This window comes from Pelmatolapia mariae, linkage group LG17 (assembly GCF_036321145.2).
Source record: "Pelmatolapia mariae isolate MD_Pm_ZW linkage group LG17, Pm_UMD_F_2, whole genome shotgun sequence".
NCBI classification, from domain to species: Eukaryota; Metazoa; Chordata; class Actinopteri; order Cichliformes; family Cichlidae; genus Pelmatolapia; species Pelmatolapia mariae.
The window spans coordinates 30538229-30543996 of record NC_086242.1 but is presented as its reverse complement, the minus strand read 5'-3'; positions in this window follow the sequence as shown (position 1 = coordinate 30543996).

The window sequence follows — 5768 nt, the reverse complement described above, 5'->3', positions numbered from 1 at the left end:
GTTGATGCCAGGGGTGAGAAAGCATATGGGCTACAGCAGCAATTGTCCACACCAGGTGCCACTCTTATCAGCTAAGACCAGGAAACTGAGGCCACAATTTCCATGGTCCCAGAAAGATTCAGGAACAGAAGATTGGAAAAATGTATGTATGCATGTATGTATGATGTAGGAGACATCTTCTAACGCATTGGTGCACTTTGTACCAACTGAGAAAATGCCACCAACTGGGATGTGGTAGAACAAGAGATTTGAATCACGAGTGTAGCTGACAAATCTGCAGCAATTATGTGTTGAAAAATGCCATGAAAGCAGTTCTAAATTGAAAAAGGGTTTCCATCCCAGTACCAGCAAAGTGCAAGTGAAAGTAAAGTCTGAATGGAAACGCAGAACAATATCTATACATCTACAGTTCTACATACAAAGTAAAACCAAACAGGTTTGGTGAGTATCTAAAACAATCCCTCTCTGTACTGTCTAGAAGTAGGACGTCAACCCTTTAAGGTGTATTTATATGTTAGCTCTGAGGTTAGTCAAAAGATATTGGGTCTGATTATGATATACCACCACTCTGCTCATCATATGAGCTTTAAAAAGTTTCCTGATGGGGTCAGCACTATTTATAAATCACACATAATGTCTTGTAGTGAAGTATTTAAAAAGACACACCTGGTGAAAGCTGTGTTCCTCCTCTTCCTCCTGTGTTATCAAGACCTTACAAGGCTCCTTGGAAGAAAACACTTTCATTTCAATGTTTTCTTTAATGACCAGTGACACTGGCTTCTTCTCACACGCCATCCTTCCTAAAATGACACCGTTTACGGTATCTAACCTTTGCTTGTTCTTTATTTTGTCCTTATTCTTATTACCTCTTTTTTGCAGGCTTCTTGTGACTCAAAGCTGATTTCATGCTAATTAAGTGTTCTCTTGCTTAGCTGAGAGGGAACCACCAAACATCTAAACAGGTGAAGTTTCATTACCTCAAGCTGCAACCTATCAGTCTAAAGCGGTGGTTGGCTCACAGTTGTGCTCTCAGGCTGTGATTGGTTGTGTGGATAATCTAGAAGCTGATATTTGTTGGAGTTCTGTTCAAAAACAGTGTGACTTTTGAAAGGACGGTTTGTGTATAGGAAATGAATTACTGCTGTACCATGTGTGAAACAAAATAAAAAATAGCTCTGCCTGATTCAAAAGTAGCTTTAGAAGTACAACATGTGGCCCAAGCAATGCAACTTTGTCTCTATAGAGCTTGAAGGAGACTTGTCCTCAAGTTATAGACACTGTCATGAGAAAAGGTCACTAATCATGCTATCCTAAGAATTTCTTTCATCATAAGGCTGATTATTAAAATACTGCTCTTAAAGCTATCATACCATTATTAACAAAAACATTCATTTACCTTATAAAAATATGGACTGCAAGGAGAAAGTCTGTAACACATTATTTCAGAATCCATATTTTTATTTTCTTCTTTAAAATTATTATTCAGGCTTAATTTTCATTCACCTCAACTTTCCTGTTAAAAGTACTGCAAAAATTAATTGTTACAACATGTAAGTTTACAAGGAAGACATTTCAGGACCTTTGATTTGAAACAGTGTAAAATAACAGCAAAAAAATCATAAAGAAATTACTTAGGCTTAAGTGTGAGCTTTGGTAGGAAACAATGATTCCATATCTAATTATGTTTATTCATTTCACTGAGACTGTGGCGAATAATAAAACCCCACACTGAACAGTCTTTAATCAGCAGGATCAAAAACTGAATATTTACCATTTAATATCCTTCATGAGGTTCAAATGGATCCGATGAAATGTCACATGGATAAATGGAGTTAGTATCTTTGTGTATTTCTTGAAACTTAAATCAGAAATTTGTTTTCACGTGGAAAGACCTGGTGTTGGATGCTTTTACCAACACCACCTTCTTTACGCTTTCCCCCTGATTCTTTTAATAATGTTTCACAGGGTCAGACAGTCAGATCTCAGGGTCTTCTTGGTGGCACCCAAGTGTCCATCAACAGTCTGGTTTCCTACTCCCTGCAGGGTCTTGAAGAGGGACCTGTGGCAGCTCAAAAGGAGAATGGACCTTAGCTGTAGAAATATGGGTATGGCATTCATCTCCAGGTTTTTTCCAGCCTTACAAATGCACTTGAAGGGAATCTGTCGTTCTTGACTGACCTCAAGCCCTTAGTTTATCATACCATGCAGAATTTAAGTTCTTCTCCAACAAGGAGACCATGTCAGAGGCTCTGGGCTGCATTATCTTTGCAGTACAGAAACTGTGATTTGGATTTGCTATATCCACTCCAGTCATTGCATCTGAAAGTACAAGGGATAAGGCTCTGTTCAGACATGACTTTCTCACTGGCTTGGTGACACAATAAAACAAGAGTATGAAGTAGCACGTGTGCCTGCCCCCCAGGGGAAATCTATGCAGTGGCATCCCAGACAACATTTTACATATTCACTAGATTCTACTGTCTTAATGTGGCCTTTGGGTCCATGCTAGGATCAAGTGTTCTGCCATTGGTTTTTCTTCCTATTGACACTGCTTTGTCCCATCATCACCTTTCAATTCTAAGGTTTTACATATAAAAATATAATAAAAAATTATCTGGTCTTTTTTTTTTTTTTTTTTACAATTGGGTAGATATAACCTCAGGTGAACAACATATGAAATAATGCGCTGTCATTATTTAAGAAAAGCTAAGCCAAATGCAGAAGGAGAAAGTGGATCGCTAAACACACCTTACTGCTGCCATAGGAATTAAAAAGGAAAGCAGCAGCCAGGTGCTTCTATTCAAATGCTTTTGGTTAACCGACTAATTTTCAAACTATTTAAAGTCCATGGTTGTGTAGTGAGATTCACTAGTGGAAAGACCTGCTAGTCCTCTCTGGAGTAAATCATCATTAGACTCAACCAGCTAAACATGTTAAATGTTTATTTTATTTTTCATTTTTGTTAAATAAACAATTAAACAGTGGAATCTGTGGAATTTTACACCCGAGGTTATATTTAAATTATTTTAGAAGCTACTAAAGACCAGATTATTTTTAAAAATCATGTTCTGATATTAAAAGAAAAAAAACATCTGACAGAGGGGGGTTTCTTTTAACTATGACTGCAAGCTGTCCACTTTGTTTACTGCCACTTGCAATCAGGAAGGAAGGGAACAGAAATTATGATGGTGGTCCTGTGTTCTCTGATAATGGTGATTCGTGGCAGTCACTCCAAATGTCTTGGACAAGATTCTGAGAAGTCGGGTGTGAGCTACGACTTGGTATTTCTAATGTACACTAATGTTACCTTTGTTTATCACATTATCTAACTTCCAAGAAGTCTTGTGCATTTCCTTTTCACTGTCATGGAATGCATACTGCTCCATGCACCATCGTTTTCCCTGAGATGACTGGAGGCTGATGTGTGTCACAAGTTTGTCCCAAAAAATTGATTCTGTTCATCTGGACGTAGCATTTTCAGTCGGAGAAACGTTTCGTAACTTTTCCAAGTTCTTCAGTCTCAGCTAACTGCAGGTTTCCCCAATCTTATAAACAGTACATTTGCATAATGACTGAAACTAACACCACTGAATGAACAATGGGCTGGGAGGTCAGTTCCCTTAATGCAAATTGTCATGACCATTGAGCAACAACCACTGATCAATGGCCATGAGTACAATTCACAGAGAGTTGGGGAATGGCTGCAATCACAGCATTGTAAGATGGTGAAAGATGTACCCTTAGGCCCCCCTCCTTGATTCAGAGATGGTCTTTCCCTTTTCACATAAATGGCCTCCTTGACTCCCCGTTCAAACCAGCGTTCCTCCCTGTCCAGGATGTGTACATCCTCATCATTGAAAGAGTGTCCACTGGCCTGTAGGTGTAAATAGACTGCAGAGTCCTGGCCTGACGAGGTAGCTCTTCTGTGTTGTGCCATCCGCTTTGCCAGAGGTTGTTTGGTTTCCCCGATGTATAAATCCTGCCAATCCTCCTGGCACTTAACAGCGTACACTATGTTACTCTGTTTGTGTCGGGGGACCCGATCCTTGGGGTGGACCAATTTTTGGCGCAGCGTGTTTTGGGGTTTAAAAGCCACAGAGACCCGGTGTTTAGAAAAAATGCGTCTCAACTGCTCTGATGCTCCTGACACACACGGGATCACAACAGGTTTTCGCTTAGTCAGCGGTTGTCCTTCTCTCCTGGATCGGCTGGAGCTTTCTTTAGGTGCCTTTCCAGCTTTGACAAAAGTCCAGCTGGGATAACCACATTTACTCAGGGCCTTCTTGATGTGCCGTTCTTCTGCCTCCCTGGCCGCTGTGTCAGTGGGGATGGTGTTCGCTCTGTGTTGTAGTGTCCTACTGACACCCAGTTTGTGCTCTAGTGGATGATGAGAGTCAAACCTTAGATACTGATCCGTATGTGTAGGTTTACAGTACACGTCAGCTTTTAGATGTCCCCCATTACTGATGGAAATCTCACAGTCTAAGAAGGCTAACCTGCCACTTTTCATATCCTCCCTGGTGAATTTGATGTCGGTCCACCGAGTTAATGTAATCCGTGAAATGTGGTACGTCCTGAGATTTGACTTTCACACAGGTGTCATCCACATATCTGAACCAATGACTTGGTGGTGTTCTAAGGTAGGATAGCAAAGCCCTCTTTTCCACTTCTTCCATGTACAAATTGGCCACGATGGGTGAAACTGGGGAGCCCATGGCACACCCATGTTTCTGCCTGTAGAACTGACCCTTGTATGTGAAGTAGGTGGAATGAAGACACAGTTCCAAAAGCAAACACACTTGGTCGATGCTGAGAGTGGTCCTGTTGCTGAGGTTGGTGTCATCCTGTAATCTCTTACGGACTACCTCCAACGCTTCCGTGACTGGGATGCAAGTGAATAGAGATGTAACGTCGTACGAGACCATGGTTTCATCTGGCTCCATAATGACATCTCTCACCTTCTGAACAAAATCTAAGGTGTTCTGGATGTGGTGTTCAGAGCTTCGGTTGAGGATCGAAGACCTCCCATCCCAGTGATCCTTCAGTGGGCTGGTTTCAGCCATTCTGCAAATGTACTGTTTATAAGATTGTGGAAACCTACAGTCAGCTGAGACTGAAGAAATCACTTGGATGAGTGATGAAATGTTTCTCCCACTGAAAACACTACATCCAGATGAACAGAATCAACTTTTTGGGGATTTACTTACCAGGGTTATGAGGAATCAGCTGTGTGAAGACAGATTCCTCATAACCCTCACTTGACTGCATTCCACTTCCTCTTCCTTAATAGTTGTTGATTTACACGATGAAATGTTCAAATAAGTTTTAAAAGGTGTTCAATGGAGAAGATGTAATTGATTATGATAAATGATTTTGTTCACAAAGACATATGAAACCAATATTTGTTCTACTGTGCTTATTGTTTACCTGAATGCTAAAATGTTTGCAGAACCCAACTACTTCACAAACGCTTTCTGACTGCTTCAGCTGTCCATGGAAAGTATAGTCAAAGTAAACTGTCATTTGAAAAAAAAAGTGAGCTGCTGCAATGGTAGACTGGTTGGCAGCTGCTTGAATACAATATCTCTATATCTGCTACATACTCAGATGATATGTAACACTTGTTGGCTTATGTGACAAACAGGTTTAAAGTTTCTGTGGCCAAAACTAAACTTTCACACTCTGTGACAATATACAGTAAATACAGCCGGAAGAAGACGCCAGTATGTGTTGAGGTATGTATTTACCGTTTATCTGAACAGCGTTAT